Below are 19,254 nucleotides of genomic sequence, written 5' to 3'. Positions count from 1 at the left end.
GTAAAGACAAGAGCAGCAGATAATGCTTCCTGGCGGCTTATCGGAAGCCCAGCACGGTGCTAAAGGCACGTACCTGGACTTGTCGCCTCTAATCCGCTCCGTCGCCCTGCGGTGTGCCCTCATTACACCCGGCTTAACGCGGGAGAGAGTGCAGCTGAGGAGGGTGAAGGCACGTGCCCAACGCCGCGCACCTGGATGCTGCACACAGAACTCGAACCCGGTCCCTCAGACTTCAAAGCCCAAACTCGCAACTAGCGCACACAGGCTGTCTGTCTTTCCTCACAAAGCGGGCAGAGACCGCCACTCTCCCTTCCCTGGAGCAAAAGGCAGGATGTGCAGGGATTCTCCCCGTCTGAAGTTCTCCCAGCAGACCACGGGCCAGCCACGAACTCAGCACAGGGCTAAGGGTGGAGGGCACACAAAAAGAAAGAGAGAACAGATCCCTGCCTCCAAGGACTTGACAATCTAACCTACACTGATCTAAACCCGTGGTCAGCAAACTGCGGCTCTTGCAGCTCACGCTGCAAAGTCTAGTCCTGAATCCTACTTGTGATCCTCTTGGTGGGAACACAGCTTGCAAGTTCCTCATCTAGAACGCATGAAGAAAAGCACCCTTGTCTGCACCCACATCCATATTAGGACGCTCACAACTCCAGGCCCACCTCCCGGACAAGAGTGCAAGTTCCTTGAGGCCAGAGGTAAACCTAATCGCTCAAGGTCGCATCGCAAACATACACAAAATCGGAATCCCCAACGATCAAACATCACTGGCCACTTTCCTGGTTCCTGTGGAACTTGCCTCTACTCATCCGACTCAAACTCACAAGAGAGGGAGGCAGCGGGGGAGGGAGGGCCTCCCATTAGGTGGTCAGAAGCGGAATCTGCTGCATGCTTGAGTAGGTCTGCCCAGAGGCGAGGCCAGAAGGCCTGAAATTTAGACTTTCAAGTCTTCTCAAGATAATTACATACTCATTGTACATGCACGCGCTAAAAGTGTCCAATAGGCACATTTAAAATACCTCTGTTTCTCCTCAGAGGGAAGGCAGGGGAGGGTGGGGGTAAGGGAGAGAGGTCAACCAAAGGACTTGTATGCATGCATATAAGCACAGCCAATGGACACAGAAACTGCACCCACCCAAGGATAGAAACTAGGGGGTAAGGGCATGAACGGGGGTGGGAGGGAGTGGGGGGTTGGTGGGAGCAATGGGGGGGAGGGATAAGGACACATATGTAATACCTTAATCAAAAAGAAAATAAAAATACCTCCGTTTCTCAAATCCTATTTTAGTAGTTGTTCATTTCTTTAAAAATATTGGGCCTGGACACTTCAGTGGCCACGTGGCTAACACAGACCTCCCAGAGCTCTGGTTCCCGGCAAAGGAAGCAAATACCTGCTACTCCACCCCAAGCCCAAAAGAGGGGGGAAACCCAGGAGAGATTTTGTCTAAAACAAAGGTTTTTCATGGTTCTTTATGCATGTCCTCCCCTTCCGCTCACATTTGCAGGAGAGGTCAGTTACCAAGGCCCTCGGGGGATTTCTCAGGCCTCCGCTTCCGAAACTCAGATCCATGATCGCCAAGTCACGGTGTTTTAAAATAAAGGCAGAAAGTCAACACCCATCCATGGAGTCCTGGGTACTTTTATACATATTGCCCAATTTACGTCTTACCATACACAGCTCCTTTAGTTATTATTATTACCCCCAGTTTATAGGATGCAGACTCAGAGAGGAAATAGCTGGGAGGGAAACTAGAATAGGTCCCAGCCCTCTTGACCTTAAACCCCCACTGCAGAGGGCATTCTTTCACTTTCAGAATACAACCCATTCTAAGTAAATGTAAACGATCCTTTCTGAGGAACCTAAAAGCCTCAGGTCTGTGATGTCCCTTAAGAGTCCCTATGTGGCCCGGCCAGCATGGCTCAGTGGTTGAGTATCAACCTGTGAACCAGGAGGTCACGGTTTGATTCCCGGTCAGGGCACATGCCCAGGTTGTGGGCTTGATCCCCAGTGTGGGGTGTGCGGGAGGCAGCTAATCGATGATTCTCTCTCATCATTGATATTTCTATCTCTCCCTCTCCCTTCTTCTATGAAATCAATAAAATATATATATATATATATATATATATATATATATATATATATTTAAAGGAGTCCCCATGTGGAAAATGGGGGTGACGGTGGCTTGCTGGGCCTGCAGGGTGAGGCATTGCCTGTGCAAAGCCCCTCAAACTGATTCGCCAGCAAATATAAAGGACCATGAGCAGCAGCATTACTGCCAGCACTCCCTAAGGAGCTGAGGGGAAAGAAACTGCAGAGAAGGACAAAGCCAACACCCACCCCAAAGCCTGTGTTCATAGGGCAAGCCCTAGCCGATGTGGCTCAGTGGACAGAGCATCGGCCTGCAGACTGAAGAGTCCCAGGTTCGATTCTGGTCAAGGGTGTGTGCCTTGGTTGTGGGCACATCCCACAGTAGGGGGTGTGCAGGAGGCAGCTGACTGGTTTCTCTCTCATCGATGTTTCTAACTCTATCCTTCTCCCTTCCTCTCTGTAAAAATCAATAAAATATATTTTAAAAAATAAATGAATAAGGCAAGCAGAGTACTGAAGAACATTTGGGTCGACAGCCAGTTCATAGGGAGGACGTCGTTAAAGCACTTCCTTCGCCACCTACACCAGCTCATGGGTCTCGCCACCTCACTGCACCCACCCATGGATGGAGGTGAGAACACCTCCTAGAGAATAGGAAGATGCAACAAAGAGGGAAAACTGGGAATTCTGTGGTCCAGTGATCCCAGGGTGAGAGCCTAAAGCACAACTCTAGTGCCACCCGGAAGCCCCTGTGAGTTGGGGGCCTGCGTCCCCAACACCCACAGCTGCCTCCCCTGAGAGGAAGGTCCCACCTCTCCTCAGGCCCAGGAGCTGCAATCCTGCTCCCCATTTCCAGCCAGGGCGTCTTCCAACCCTAAAGCCCCCTAAGGACCCGTAGGATGGAGACAAAGGGCAGAGTCTGGCCAGAAGGACCAGTGTTCAAATCTCTGGCTCTGCTACTTGCACACTCAGCTGGTGGGCATGTTACGGAACCTCTCGACTCTGTTTCTTCATCTGAAACGCAGACAATTAATCCCATTTCCAAGGCTGTGAGGACTAAATGATAAAATGTACATACAAGGACCAACACAATAAATCAGCCGCCGCCAACTATCCTATACAATAATCCTATATAATGAAAAGGTAACGTGCAAATTGACCCTAAAGGCAGAACTACCAGAACGACCACTGGCCCAGTCACTCTGAGGCGCACTGACCACCTCTTGATCCCTTTTCCCAGCTGGCAGGCTCCGATGGCCTAATGGCGAACAGGGAGCCAGGGGTGGGTGGCCGGGGATGTGGGCGGCGCCAGGCCACGGGCCCCGCCCCACCGGTCGCCCTACACACAAAGGATGACTTGTGGTGGGGAGGGGGCCAGCTATGGGCAGCTGGGGAAAATGGCCCTGACCACAGGCCAGGCCTAGGGACCGTACTTGTGCACGAATTTCGTGCACTGGGCCTCTAGTCCTAAATAAGCAGTAGCCAACCTCCTCTGAGTACAAATCCACTTGATTCCTTAAAAGAAAAAGGTTTCATGAAGTTAGTGAGGATCAAGAATTCTCAGGAAACTCAAGGAAGCAGTGGAGGAATTCTGAGAGCTAGCTCTCCACTTCTCACTCTCCTACAGGGAAAGGGGGTGTCTGGTTACCTCCACTCCCTCACACTTTATAAATACACCACACGGCCAGTCAGAGAGCCTTGCCACCAACCTCTGGGCAAACAAGTCCAATAGGATCCGGAAATTTAATGTCCATGCAGCCCGGCACACTCGGTTCAAAATAGATATCCGTGACCTATTTAGCCTTCGAGTGCTGTCCTCAAAGCCAGCGGCAAGCGGGCGGTGAGGCAGGGCGGCTGCAGCAGGGCCCTGCCCAGGACCCCTGGCCTTCCCTGTCAGATGAAACGTGCACTGAAACGGCGATGACTCAAAATGATCTCAGGGGTAGCTAGACAGAAACCTCAGCTTTAAAAGAGCTGATTCAAACGCTTTGTTTTTTTTTTTTTTGTATTTTTACAATAAGTCACAGAAGCCACACGTACAGTTCACTACCTCTGACCAGCCCCAACGAAGCATTTTCACTCACTCAGACTGAAGGCTTTATAGTCTCAGGACAGTCCCTTTTCAAGCTCTCTAACCTCACCCCCATCACTGTTTCCTGAGTCTATGCATCTTCCCCAAGGAACAGTGGGTCCCTGAGAGCCGAGACCCTGTCTTCTGGATCTCAATATTCCACAGTGTCTTGGTGCAATGAGAGTCAAACACTAGGCTGACGGTGAGAAGGTGCGCTCCTGCCCTCACCGGCGAGTCCTTCAGGCCCCAGCCCACTCGCCTGCTTGGCTACTCAACACTGGAGACGAGGAAGAGACAGACTGGAGTTTGCTAGAAAGACAAGGAAGAAGGTCAGGACCAGGGGGACAGACGGCATACTTCCAACTACCACACGGCTGCAAAGTCATCCCCACATTACAATTCATTTCACCACGGAGATGCGAGTCTCCAGGAGCTTGAATCCGAGGACCCTGGCTGGTACACATCCCAGAGCAATCCAACGGGTAGACGAGGGAACACCGTGCTTTACCAACTAAGCCCTGGCGGAGGAAGTGAGCTGGTGGGAAAGGCAAAACAAAGCAAACCTGCTGCTCCTCACTTCCAAATCCATCCCCCTCTAGTCTCTGAGGAGGCAGTCACCAAAATTAAATTCTTTACAGTATTTTTTCCCCATGCACAGACATTGCTTAAATTGGGGAATGCAATGTACATACAATTTTATAGTAATGATCCACCCTTTTCTGCCTTGCCGGTAATTGCAAAAACAATTCTCACAACAACATCCAGAAAATAAAGCGACTCTGTTCAAGGCGAGAATAAAAAGTTGCATGAAACTCTGAAGTGGAACAAGGAGCTCCCGTTGAACAACTGTGGAGGCACCTGCTGCAGAGGCAGGATGGAGATTTAGGCCAAATCCCAGCCACCTGCTCCTCCTTTCCCCATCAATGTTGGTCCAGAAGGCAGGCGCTGGGGGGGGGGAGCGGGGTCTGGCCAAGCAGGACAAAGGCCGAGGGGGAGCTCCGTGGCAGCTCTGCATGTGACAAGCTCCACAGGACAGGGCTCACGTTCCCACCGCCCTCAGGAGCGTCCAGGGGATTGGGTGCAGGGTGGACAGGGACCGTCTCATCCGACCCCCAGTTAAAGATGAGATGATCACTGAGGCCCAGGGAGGCCAATGACTTCCCCAAGGTCACAGCGAAGTGACCGGTCCTCATACGGGGCCAGAGGTCGGAGCTCTCAGGGCGCTAATTCCCCGCATGCTGCCTGCTGGGCACCAGGGGCCCACATCCGGTAGGTCCATCAACAAGGACTTCTTTATTTTTTATTTTATTTTTTTTATAAATATATTTTATTGATTTTTTACAGAGAGGAAGAGAGAGGGATAGAGAGTTAGAAACATCGATGAGAGAAAATCATCCATCAGCTGCCTCTTGCACACTCCCTACCAGGGATGTGGCTGCAACCCAGGTACATGCCCTTGACCGGAATCGAACCCGGGACCTCTCAGTCCACAGGCCAACGCTCTATCCACTGAGCCAAACCAGTTTCGGCAAGGACTTCTTTATGAAGCACCTGGCTGTGCACGCACAGACACAAAGGCCACCTGACACGGGAATGGAGGTGTTTTATGGGAACCCCTGGCTCCCACTCTTGGGCGAGGCCTCTGACAAAACCAGACTCCACAGACCCTGGGGGTCCTCCCTGCACGGAAACATATCACCTGGCAGAGAGGGCGGCACCGTTCAAAGGCAGCTAAGCGCTCGGGTGGGGGGGGGGGGGGAAGCACACCCAGAAATAACTCTGGAGAAGGAATTACAACCTCACAAATCACTTTGTTAATGTTCACTTTCTAGCTAGGAACAGTCTTCACAACCTTCATTTCCAATGGCTGCGTGCTTTGTTTGGGGGGAGGAGCGGGGGAAGGGGGGCAGATAAGTGAGTAGCTCCCGAAGGCAATTCCTGAAATCCCTCCCAAGAGCAGCTGCTCCCGGCTCCGGCTCCTGCCTGGGGAAGTCTATTTCCATCTCCGCTTACACATAATTACGCTCTAAAGCGGTGCCCCCGGAGGGGTGACAGCGCCAGCCAGCGGCCTCCCCGATCGCCTCCCTCAGCGGGCGCTCCTGGCGCTGCCCTAGCCGGTGCAGCCGGGAGAGGGCCAGGAGGCAGCCCACCCACGGCCCCCGTCTCAGAGCTCTAATCTCAAACACGTCAGGCCCTTTCCCTTGGAGGCCCGAAGAGGAAATTAAATGTCAGCCGGATAAGGAGATTTCCCTTCAGCTCTGACGCCAAGGAATCTGAAATTTACAGTTCCCACGGCAGCAGCCGAGCAAACCGAGCCGGCACAGGCCTCCGGCTGTCAGGCCAGGCGGCTGAGGGCGGGCCACCGCCTGGCGCTCCTTCCTCCCAGTGAATGATACTCGGCCCACAGGCCTGAGTGTTTTGGCAAAAGGGAACAGCGCTGTGCAAAACATTGCGGGTCGGTTACAAAGAGGGCAGGAGAGAGAGGGTGCCGGGCCGTGCACAGGGACCCACAACACAACCGCTCCCTCGGTCTCCCGGGAGGTCCTGTTGGATGTCCCTCCTTGCCCTGTATTTTCAAGGCCAAGTGCGGCGGCTGCCCCTGGAATTGGACTCCACTCTTTCCACGGCACAGTCAGCGACTGTATCCTCAGCAGGACCTGGAGAGCTGAACGCGTCAACTCACATCCTGACCAGGTTTCCTCAATCTGGTGGGTGATAAACGCCACACCCGCAGGCACCCTGTCCACCGGGCAGGCCCAGGACTAGAGGAGAACACACGGCTGGCAGCAGGGCTGCGGCTCACGCCGGGCGTCCTGGCAGTGCCAGCTACCCCAAACCTGCCCGTCTACTTTCCCTTCTTCATGCTTGTGGTTTACGTGTGGGGAGGTGGGTGGCTGGGTGGAAAGGCATCTAGATTCTAGGAGAGAGAACAGACAGAAAAGGGTAGTGGATTCAGAGTTGACTGTAAAAATGGAACTGCCATTTGACCCAGTGATCCCACTTCTAGGAATATATCCCAAGAAGTCAGAAACGCCACTTAGAAAGGATATATGCACCCCCATGTTCACTTACAATAGCTAAAATTAGGAAACAGCCTAAGTGCCCATCGGCAGATGAGTGGATTAGAAAACTATGGTACATCTACACAATGGAATACTACACTGCTGTAAAAGAAGGAATTCTTACCATTTGCAACAGCATGGATAGAACTGGAGAGCATTATGCTAAGTGAAATAAGCCAGTCAATGAAAGAAAAATATCACATTATCTCACTCACTGATAGATTATAAAGAACATTATAAACTGATGAACAAAAATATATACAGAGGCAGAGCAGCATCGAACAGACTGTCAAACTACAGCGGGAAAGCTGGGGAGGGAGGGGGGAGGGGGGAGAGTGGGAAGTGTAAGAGATCAACGAAGGACTTGGATGCATGCATATAACCAATGGATGCAAGATACTGGGGTTAGGAGAGGCTGGGGGAAGGTCAATGGGGAAAAAAAGGAGACATATGTACTACTCTTCGTAATACTTTAAGCAAAAGAATAAAATTTAAAAAAAAAAAAAAAAAAAAGAGTCAACTGAGCACTAACCTTTAAGAAAAAACAGCAACCCTGGCTGATGTGTTTCAGTGGTTAGAGCTTCGGCCTAAGGACTGAAGGGTCAGGGGTTTGATTCCTGGTTAAGGGCATGTACACATACCTTGGTTGCAGGCGTGATGCCTGACCCTATTCAGGGTGCGAGTGGGAGGTAACCAATCAATGTGTCTCTCTCACATGGATGTTTCTCTCTGTCTCTCCCCTCCCCCCCATCCCCACTTCCATTCTAAAAAGCAATGGGGGGAGGGGAATATCCTCAGGTGAGGAGTAACAACAAACTGCAGAGAAACAGTGGCTACAAAACATCTATGGGGCAAGCACAGTGCCAGAATGGCCATCTGAACGGAAAAAAATGCTAAAGGAGCCGGTCCTACTTCCATTCGTGCTCACAGCTCCCACCTACGTCCTCTCAAAGACTGGCAAGGACCTTCTTGACCCATGACCCCCTCACATAACTCTAGAACCTCATATCTCACACTACACACACACACACACACACACACACACACGCACACACACTTCAACCACGCTGTCTCTACACCATCCCAGCATGTGCCCACCTCAAGGCCTCTGCCTACCATGCTCTCCCTCCACAGGCAGCTTTGTCCCCACTCCCCTCCTCCAGATGGAAGCTCCAACACTGAGCAAGGCCTGCCCTGATCACCTCCCAGTGCCTCCCCCCTCACCTCTGCCCCCGCGCCACCCCGGCTTTTCATCCCCACCTCACGTCCGGTGCTGTATTGAACAGTGTCCCCAGAAAGCCATGCCCTCCTGCCGCCGTGGGATGCGACCTCATTTGGGCACAGGGCCTTTGCAGACATGACTCGTTAAGGTGAGGACACAATGGAATAGAGCGGGCCTTGATCCAAGAACGGGGGTCCTAAAAAGACGATTAGAGAGAGAGACCCAGGGAGAAGGCCATGCGATGACCGAGGCGGAGAGCAGAGCTCGGCCCCCACAAGCTGAGAACAGCAAGGGCTGCCGCAGCACCCGAAGCCAGGAGGGGGCACCGGGAGATGTTCACTCAGAGCCTCCAGACCGAGAAGGAGAGAAAGAACCTCTGTGGTTTAAGCCATCTGGAGTGTGGCCCTTTGTCACGGGAGCCCTCGGAAAAGAACACACACACCGTGACTTTCGCTTACTATCCGTCGCCCTCCCTAGAAAACAAACCCTAGAGGACACGGATCTGACCTTCTTCTGTGCAGTACAACGTGACCAACACAGAGAGCAGTGTCGGACACGTCTAGGCGCTAAGTAGATGATAAATGAAGTATTGAGTGAGTGAGGATAAGATGAGGAGGGAGGCAGGGTGCTGTACCCATTCCACAAAGGGCAAAACTCAGAGACAGAAGAGCCAGGACCAGAACTGAAACGGGACTTTGGGTGTTTGTTCGATAAATAACACTGAGCTCCTCCAGGTACTACGTGCTCCTCAGGGCAGCACCACTCAGTGTTCCCTTAGCATTTGTGGGTGGGGAACAGGGAGGACAGGCGCCGGCTCAGCCCTCCCTCGCCAAGGCCGAGACCTGAACAAGTATCGCACCTCTGGGCCTCGGGGTCCGCAACTGCAAGGTGAGTCCACCTGCTCTCCGGGGGCAGCAGGCTTGTTCGGTGGGTGCTGCTTCTGAGAAGCCTCAGACCTGGGGACCAAGGCGGGCCTCCGTCCACTGACTTACCCTTAGGGCAGTGCCCTGGGCACTCACCACACACTATATGAAAAGCTCTCATACCACAGGCCACCGTTCTCCCACGGGCACAGTGAATTCTCACACACATTATCTGGACTCACATCAGTCTCTGCAAGCCTTGCCATGTGCCCAAGCCCCACCTGCATCCTTGCTGCATGGCTCTGCTCCTCCCAGGACCACGGACAAAAAGCTCCCCCACCAGGCTCAGCCTCCAGGAGCAAGGTATCCTTGCTCCCATCTGAACCTCACAGCCTGCCCAGCTTCGGACGTGTTGGGTACAGCCTTCCCCACACTCAATCTGCGGTTCTCAGACCTCCGGTGTGGGTAAACCATCAGCAAACAAGTTAGGGACTTCAAATGAACTTGCTGTCATACACAAACATGCATGCACATGAATACATGCACAGACATTACTCACTGAGGGGCATAAGAGACTAACTAGTACAGACCTCAACCCAGGGCCGGCTCTGCTAGCAACACCCACCCAGGCAGCACTGCTAGCAACACCCACCCAGGGCCAGCACTGCTACCAACACCCACCCAGGCAGCTCTGCTAGCAACACCCACCCAGGCAGCTCTGCTAGCAACACCCACCCAGACAGGCAACTCTGCTAGCAACACCCACCCAGACAGCTCTGCTAGCAACACCCACCCAGACAGCTCTGCTAGCAACACCCACCCAGACAGCATTGCTAGCAACACCCACCCAGACAGGCAACTCTGCTAGCAACACCCACCCAGACAGCTCTGCTAGCAACACCCACCCAGACAGCTCTGCTAGCAACACCCACCCAGACAGCACTGCTAGCAACACCCACCCAGACAGCACTGCTAGCAACACCCACCCAGACAGGCAGCACTGCTAGCAACACCCACCCAGGCGGCACTGCTACACCCACCAGGACCATCCACCCAGGCAGCTCTGCTAGGAACTAACGAGGTAGAAGGTACAAGCGTGAGCTCAGCAGCAGGGCAGGCCTGACTCTGAATGCCAGCCCTGCCTCGCCTGACTTGACTTTTCTGTACTTGTGACCTCATCCCACGGGTCTCAATGTGCTGCCTACACGTGCTTGCTTCCTCAGGGGAGAGGTCGGCAGAAATACCCCGGCAGGTTACACCCCAATTACAGTGCTCGATTCTAGAGCCTCTCCTAACACACTGGGCAGCTAGCCCTCAGGAGGCAGACCTTTGCCGAGCACCTAACACTGTAGTTTTTTCCCCACATCCGGAAACAGGCAGTACGTGGCAGGTGAAGAAGAGAGAAAGAATCCCAACCCCCAGAGTGAGGAGACCCGGACCCCCATCTCCCTGTCTCCAGTGGGTAAGGGCCAGCCGGGGGCAGGGGCAGCACTTCACCCCAGAGGGCCTGGCTCAGCACTCCCCTATCCCCCAACCAAAGGGATAAGTTGTACTAGGGACCCGCACTCTTGATCTATGCAGTTAGATCCCTGGGGTTTCACAGCAGGAGGACTACTGTGAGAAGACAACATCAGACCTGCCCTCCTCCTCTCCCAAGGCTCCCTGCCAAACCTTCCCCTTCACCCCTCTTCCTCCCACAGCCCCCACCCACCCAAGTCAGCTTCTCGTCTCCTGGCCTCCTGCTCTCCTGGCCTCCTTTCTTGAACAGTACTCGATTATGGGCAGTTTTATATTTAGCAAATGTAATGTGCATTCATGCACTTAACATTTATGAAGGAAAAAGGAACATTTACAAATAAGAGCAGCCATCACTTATAATTACTGAGGCCTTCCTAGGGAATATGCTGAGTGTGTTACAAACCTCACCGTCTGAATCCTCACAGCAGCCCTGTGAGGTTGGTACTATTATTATTCCTGGCCTACAGATGAGGACGCGGAGGCCCAGGGGATAAAAGAACGTTGCTTACATCCCACAGCCATAAGGTGCTCCGTGGGAGCTGGAGCCCCCTGGTCCTGACCCTGGAGCAACCTCTATCACTCTCTCTTCTGGGCCCCTTGAATGGCAGGTAAAGGACACTCGTCCGGTAGGCCAGAGCTTCCCCGAACCCCTTGGGCAGCTCAGTCTGCAGGGATGGCCAGAGGCAGGGGAGTGGGAGGGAGGGGACGGAGGAGGAAGGGAGGACGCTATTCCTGAGGCCCCCAGATGCCTCCTGTACCCGGTCAGACCCTTGGAACACCATCTACGAGACCATGGCTTCTCCCCAAAGCACTCTGGCTAAGGGGAGAGCAGCACAATATTCCAACAAGCCAGGGGACGGGCACTGATCACCACACCCCTGCAGGAAAGGCCCACCGGGCACAGAACCTTGCTTCACCCCATTCATGGAGGCTATTCCAGAAGCTGATTTTCCGGCAAGTGATCTTTCCGTGTTCTCCCAGCTCAGCCCCCCAGTCTCGAAGCCCTGCCTCAGCAGCACAGGACCTAACACTGTAGTTTTAGGTCCAACGGGTCTCAATGTGCTGCCTATGCGTGCATGCTTCCTCAGGGGAGAGGTGGGCAGAAATACCCGGCAGGTTACACCCCAATTACAGTGCTGAATTCTGGGGCCCAGCCTGTGGGAGAAGCGAAGAGAATGGCAAGCCAGGAGCGCTTGCTTCCAGAGCCCCCGGGGGTCACCCTGGCAACAGGATGCTCACACCTTGGTCCTGGAGAGCTCAGCTCTGCACTCTCTGTGGTTACTATGGAAGCGCCCACCAGGATCCAGAGGCCAAATGACAAGTCTCACGGCCTCAATCATAATCAGTGAAATGCCTACTCACCTCAACCCATGTCCTTCCCCGAGATTGAATGGCAGCCCACAGCAAACGGGCCACCTCATACAGCCCTGGCCGTTTGAACCAGTACACCCCTTGAGAGCACAGCGTGGGTATTGCTATCTAACGGTTTAAACGTGTGAAACTTGGGCACATCAGTTCCACTTCTGAGAAGCGCGTGCATATGTGCGTAACAGTAGGTATGTGGGAAGATGTAACAGCGAAGCCAGAGAGTTAGCTCAGATATCTCTCAAGGGGGGCTGCCTCATGAATTGTGATCTATCTATACTATAAAGTATGTTTTAGACAAAAGAGAAATAAAAAGAGTTACATGCATGAAAAGATCTACAAGGCGTATAATGGGAAAAGAGAAAATAACGAAATAATATATATGATGCGACCAGATGGATGCTTACAAACAAAACAAAACTATCTGTACATGTGTCTATCCAGGCTGACGGATAATTCAGGATACGCACCACACTGGTCACCTCTGAGAACCCAGCAGGAAGGCGGTGCGGAGGGAAGGGGAACTGGATGAAGGAGGACTTTACATTTTCTCCTATGCACGACTATGTACTCTTTGAGTGGGGGTGTGGGGTTTACATTCATGTACGTATTATCTCTATCATTTTTTTAAAGCAGATGAACTGGTTCAAAACCACCACCACCACCAAATCAGGGTCCTTGTCCTGCTGTGAAATCATCACACCAATCTGAACAAGTTTGGTGCCCACTCCCAGGTCTTCCCAAGAGTGACTGACCAAGTTCGAGTCCCGTTTCTAAGCCACTGGTGAGAGGCAGGATTGGGATCACCAGGGAAGAAGAGAGAGGGGAGAGGCAAGGAACACTTCTGGAAAGGCTCTGAGCACGCTGCACACCTGTCCTGCCCTGCACCTGCACAGCTCCAAACTCCCTGTCCTGGGATGTGCTGCCTTTCGCCCCACAGAACGAGAGAACACAAAGCAGGAACCGAGATGGCGAGAGATTTCTGGATTAAGGGAGAATGCTCTTTCCAACAGCAGAGGAAGAGCCACCCACAGAGCTGCTTCCAGCAAAATCGAGGAAAAGACCTGGCCAAACGCCACCTCCCGGACAAAGGCGTGTGTGCCAGGCTGACTGCGGGCACAGCCGAGACTGGCAGCCCCGAGGCCCGCTCATGTGAGTCCCCTCCACTTGGGCACACAGCCCAGAGATCTCTTCACACTCACTGCTGACGAAATATGTAACTATTCTTCCTGCTTGCCAGCAGAGGCACTTCTGTGGACTCAAATATTTAATTACTATCTCTTTTGTTTCCCAGTAATAATTAAAACAAACACACACACACACACACACACACACACACACACACGCACGGCTAACATGAAGCAAAAAGATAAAGAAAAACCAAGGGGCTTTGCTTAGGACCGTGGTGGGCAAGCTGCAGCTCGCGAGCCACATGCAGCTCTTTGGCCCCCTGAGTGTGGCTCTTCCACAAAACACCACGGCCTGGGCGAGTCTATTTTGAAGAAGTGGCGTTAGAAGAAGCTTAAGTTTAAAAAAGTTGGCTCTCAAAAGAAATTTCAATCGTTGTCCTGTTGATAATTTGGCTCTGTTGACTAATGAGTTTGCCGACCACTGGCTTGGGCCATAATGTTTAAGAGGCAGGCGAGACAGCTGACATGGCCAGGCAAGAACGCTCCTCCCGGTAAAACAGGTACCCGGTTAGCACCAGGCAAACCCACCGGGCACTTTCACCGTCTGCAGCTGGGGGGCTGCCCAGAGATGCCCTTCTGACAAGGAAAAGAGGTCAAATCTTGGAGGGAAAGGGGTACCATCAGCAAAGGTAGCGGAGCTGAGCCTTCTGCAGTGGCTCACCGCAGAGATGGCTTATGACTGCGATGCCAGGAAGCAGGCAATCCAATGAAGGTAACGCTGGGGATAAAGGTAACCTTCCTTTCAAAGAGCATGAAGCCCCCAAAAAAGCCGGAACCTGACCAACTGCCCCAAGCGAAGCACGAACGCTCCGAAGGGTGTGCGAGTTATGCCTTTGGGAAAACAGAAGCCCACGCAAGTTCCTAACGAAGTCTGGCACTGACTCGAGTAGAGGGCATGAGACCAGCACATGACTGACAAGGCCACCGTACATCCTGATGGGGACGCACGGACATTAGCCACCAGGACTCACCATCTCCTCCCCTGGCTCTGAATCCGGTTCGCCCAAGTACAGCCTGCCTGCCTCCCCACTGAGGCTGCACCCTTCAGGGGAGGGTGGTCCCGCCTCCTCCTCAAAGCGCTGGTCACCTCCGAGAACTCTCCCGACACTCCTCCCTTCCCCAGCCAAGCCCTTGTGCTGTGTGCCTACACGTCAGGCCTTCCTAGAGGCAGTCAACGCTTGAGGAGCAGGCAAAACTGCAGATCACACCCCCTAGTGGACAGGCTGGGTCCACCACACCTGGGAGGTTTCCTTCCTTGGGGGTGTTTTTCCTTCCATGCTAACGCTTTGTTTGAATGCTCAAACCGGCATTTCCTAAAGGGGGCCTGAGGAACCTGAAAGGCAGAAATGGTAAGGCCAGTGGGTGAGCAAAAAGTGGGGAAGGCGCACTCAGGTTTTACTCAGGCACCTGCTCCACCAGATACGGGAAAACAGAGGAGGCGACTTTGGTTTCTGCAGAGATTGCTTTCAGTCCACACCATTCGCATCTGCAATTCTGGGGGATGGGGGTGACATGAAGCGCTATCCATCCCAATGCATCCCCCTTTCTCCATCCCCGCTGTCTTTTTTTATTTTTTATTTTATTTTTTACAAAGAGGAAGAGAGATAGTTAGAAACATCGATGAGAGAGTCACCGATCAGCTGCCTCTTGCACACCCCCTACTGGGGATGTGCCCGCAACCAAGGTACATGCCCTTGACAGGAATGGAACCCGGGACCTTTCAGTCTGCAGGCCGACGCTCTATCCACCCAGCCAAACCGGTCTCGGCTTCCCCCCGCTGTCTTAATGTCTTAAGTTCAAGTCCTTGTCATCTCTCATGCCAATTACTCTCATGGACTCATGTCACAGTCTACACCGCCCACCAGCCAGCTTTCTAAAATACAGAGCGGACCCTCTCTCCCTTAGGGGAAACCCGCAGCCTACAGCACAGAGTGCAACCCTGGCAGCACGTGCCAGGCCGCTGCCTGCACAGGTTTTGGAGTCACACAGACCTCAGCTGGCACTCGGACAAACCACTTGCTGGCCCTGCGGGCACACTGGCGTCTCTGTGCCCATTCCCCCCTCTGTGCCCTGGGGATGGCACGATCGTCGTCCTCCAGAGTTGCTGTGAGGATTAAACCCAAGTTGTAGAGAGCCCAGCTCTCCGAGGGCTCCACGCTGCCTACCCCCAACCTGGATCTGTGCTCCTCACCGCCTGCACGGCTGCTTCACAGTGAATGAATGTGAATTACTCAAGAGAGAAGAAGGCACACTGAGATCTAAAAATTAGGGTCATTCATAAACAATAAAATTAGGCTCCCAAAATGTGAAAGAGGCCAAAATTAACCCATTATCAAAACAATGCATGACGAGAATGGGAAGGAGGAGGAGGAAGAGAGTGTCACTTTGGGAGGAAATGCTTTTAAAACATACAGCTCTATGATGTTTTGTTTGGACTCCCTTTGTTCCAAAGATTTAGGAAGATTACATTTTTTCCCCCAAACGCTCACAAAAAACACATTTCTATTTTTTTTAAACCTATTTCTTAATTAATATCTTCGGAGGACTAAGAAGTATTCTTAAGGACTGACTGAATCTTAATAAAAGGCTCAGAGATATTCTGGCACCAGTCACAACAAGCATCCTCTTGGATCTTAATTTCCTTTTCAGCATCCTACTTGCTGTGGAAACTCATTCAGGATGCCACCACAAGTCACCGTCTGCCTGTAGCATGAGAACTCCAAGGCCCAACAAGAGAGACCTTCCGGGCTAGGTGAAGTGGCCCCATTTACTGAGCCAAACCTTACAGCTATCAGATCTCTCCCACGCCAAGCTTTCCAGCTCTTGTGTCAGGTTCAACTCTGCCATCTCCTTCCCAGCCCTTATCTGCCCTGCCCTACCCCCATCCTTAACCCCACCCCGCCCCCACCTGATCCTATAGCTCTCCCAATATCTCCCCTCCAGCTAGAAACCCCCCACATTCAGCATCTTTTCCCTGCCCATAAAATAAATTAAAAAAAGGAGAGAAGGGCACAAAATGGGCAAAGGGAAACTAGCCACATCCATCTTCACCTTCCTATCAAAGACCCTACAGAATGAAACGATGACAGAGGGGTGGCTTCTGATGTGGGTCAGTGCTCTCCTTTTTAGATGCTGGCAGGGCCTGCCAGTCACGCTGTGTGTGTGTGTGTGTGTGTGTGTGTGTGTGTATGTGTTGGGGGGGGGGAAGGTGAAGGTGGGAAGGATTATTCATAAGCACAAAAGTGTACTTTAAAAGCCTTTCTCCCTGGAGGACAATTCCACCTGGAAGACTTAAGCAAGGCCATTATCCCGAGTGCCTGTGGGCAGAGAGAGAGAGCCACCCTTTACTGAGCGCCCACTGCCACTCACAGGTGCACCTCATTTACTGTAAGGCAGGCAATCCCCTGACTTTACACATGCAGACACCGGGCTCGGAGGGGGCAGGCGATGCGATCAGGATGTGTACCCAGGCCCACCAGACACCAAGACCCTTGGACTCATAAGCCTCCAGTGTCCACACATGCTTATTATGTTAATACACGGTCCTGGGTTGGCGGGCACTTCACAGTTTCCATGTTGTTCCCCATATACACTGCCTCGTAGAATATCACAACCCTGTAGGATAGCTAAGAATTCCTCGTTCGCTATTATAAAAGGCTGTTTAGTTTCAAAGATCAACAGTTACTTGTGTGAGCCAGCTGTAAGAGCTATGCCCTTTGAACTTTTTTTTTTCTCACCTCACACTGTCTGGTAAATGGTAGGGGCTCAAATGGTAACTATTATTAGCATCATGACATTTATTAATTTAACAGCCCTTCGTTAAAGCATATTTTAAACACACACACGTGTGTGTGTGTGTGTGTGTGTATAACAGATATTTTAAAGATTCACCCTAATTAATCAAACCTTTACTTGTTGGATTGAATATAATTTTACCATGCCCTCAAATTCTGAGATAACCATTAACTGCAGCTTCCAAGAAACTGGCGAAAAACAATGACCGAAAGTGATGTGGTCAAATCCAAAAAGGATTCTGAAAGCTGCTAATGGAAGAAAACAGAAGGCCAAGAGCATTCAGTCATAAAATACAAAAGTTCCTCCTCTCCTTCCAGCATCATGGCTTGGTCATTAATGTGCTGTTTGCCTGGGCCATGTCATTTCAACTCTGTGATGACCCTGAGTATCCAAATCTGGATGGCCAGCAGGTGACCCGGAAGTTCTAGTGAGAGGCTGCCCAGAAGGTCTGAAAATAGGAATGAGGTGGGCAGTTATTACCTGGAGCTATTTTTAACGTCCTGCATGTAGTGCACGGTTTGCCCATTAATTACACTCACTAAAAGAACCCCGAGAAATTCAGAAAGGTTATATGCAACAGGAATCAGCTCACCACTTTTTAAGCCAGAAAGAAAAAGATGACAGAAGCCGAGGTACTGGGATCCCAGCATCAGACAGACAGAAGGAAATGTACAGTACTACGGCAATGAGAGATCCTAGGGGTGTTCTTCAAGCAAGGCTGCACCAGACGAGTCCAACTGAGCATCCCCTCCAGGCTGGAAGGCTCAAACACACAAACACAAAAATTCAAATCCACAAGTGAAATACACATTATTTATTTTCCAACAAACAATGTTACAGTAAAGACAGCCTGCAAGAGAACAGTATTCGCACTCGAAGTCTAGTAGCAATTGTTACTAGTTTTTGGTTTTGTCTTGCTTTTTTGCACTATTGCTTCTCATGTTTTAAGTCCATCCTAATCTCTTCATAGGAATAGGCTGAAATTGATTGTGTGACTAATCTAGTCTCACAAGGACAAAGATCTGTTTGAAGCCTACTCCTGCCACTATCAGATTGTACCTTTCTTTATACTGTACCCCATTTCATAGATAAGAAAACTGAGGTCCAGAGAGGGCTAGTGACTCATTCAAGGTCATATACCTGCTCGTATATCGAGGACTAGAACTAGAGCTCAAAAGCCCCACGGTGTGCTAATGACCTCGCACACTTGTGTCTTTAATTTTTTCTGGGGAAAGAAAAAAATGAAGCCGGCATGAGTCATCTCCATTGTCGAGGGCCACCACAGAGTGTTCTAATGAAGCATCCAGCATCTCCAGAGCCACTTGTTTCTAAAATAGCCAACCTCAGCAAAGGAGTAAAGCAAAGGAGTAAAAGGCCATGTTTTATACCCGCTTCGGGATACTCAGCACCCTATGAGCAGATGTGCTGCTCTGTTTGGGAGCCTGGCTGGCCCAAACCAGGGAACCAGACCTTGGCGGTACTGGAGAGGGAGTGAGGGTGCTGTGTGGGGGAAAGGAGAAGGGGGGGGGGGGGGGAGTTAGCCAGCTTCTGGCTCCAGTTAGGAGCCCTACTCACCTCGGAACCCCTAAACCACTCAGGGGTCCCTCCTCAACTTCCCCAGGACAAGAGCCCTGCAGCATGGGAGGTGCATGTGGCACGTGGGGAGGGGCGGCCCTCAACCCAAGCGGAGAGGAAGCAACGCTCAGCTCCCTCCCCCACCTCTTATAGGAACTCCCCATCGGGGCGTCAGACGCCGGAGGAGTCCCCAACTCTCAGCCAGACCTTCTCCCGGTCTGTCCCCAAACAGGCAAGGAGGAGGCACTCCTCTCTCCCCTGCGCTCTGCCCCGCGGCCGGCTGCTCCGCGGACCACCAGGGCCCGCACCCGCGGCGCCTCCCCCCCTCTCCCCGCAGGGCCCCCGCCACCCACCCCTCCACTCACCCGGAGACTCGGGGCGCACGCCCCCGCTCCTCCCCGCCTCCAGCACCCGCGTCCCCGCCTCCCCAAACCCCGCGCCCCCGGCCGCCCCGCCTCCGGCCCGGGACCCCCTTCCCCTCCCCCCACCTCCCACCTCCCACCG

The 19,254-nt window shown here is 52.3% G+C and overlaps 1 protein-coding gene across 10 annotated transcripts in view; it reads right to left on the bottom strand.

Annotated features, from left to right (window-relative positions):
* SMCO4 (single-pass membrane protein with coiled-coil domains 4) overlaps positions 1–19,254 on the bottom strand; it is a 61,810-nt gene that overhangs the window by 41,609 nt on the left and 947 nt on the right. For 2 of the 10 annotated variants that reach the window (XM_084895438.1, XM_084895434.1), the window contains exon 1: positions 17,768–17,938. The exons of the other annotated variants lie outside the window; for them this stretch is intronic. The gene's annotated coding sequence lies outside the window, so the exon portion shown is untranslated. Of the gene's footprint in view, positions 1–17,767; positions 17,939–19,254 lie in introns of those variants that run through there. 10 annotated transcript variants of the gene reach the window in all.

The sequence above is a fragment of the Pipistrellus hanaki genome, assembly GCF_964339955.1.
Source record: "Pipistrellus hanaki genome assembly, chromosome: 9".
NCBI lineage: Eukaryota > Metazoa > Chordata > Mammalia > Chiroptera > Vespertilionidae > Pipistrellus > Pipistrellus hanaki.
The sequence above is the reverse complement of the archived record's forward strand: the minus strand, read 5'-3'. Positions and strand labels throughout refer to the sequence as shown.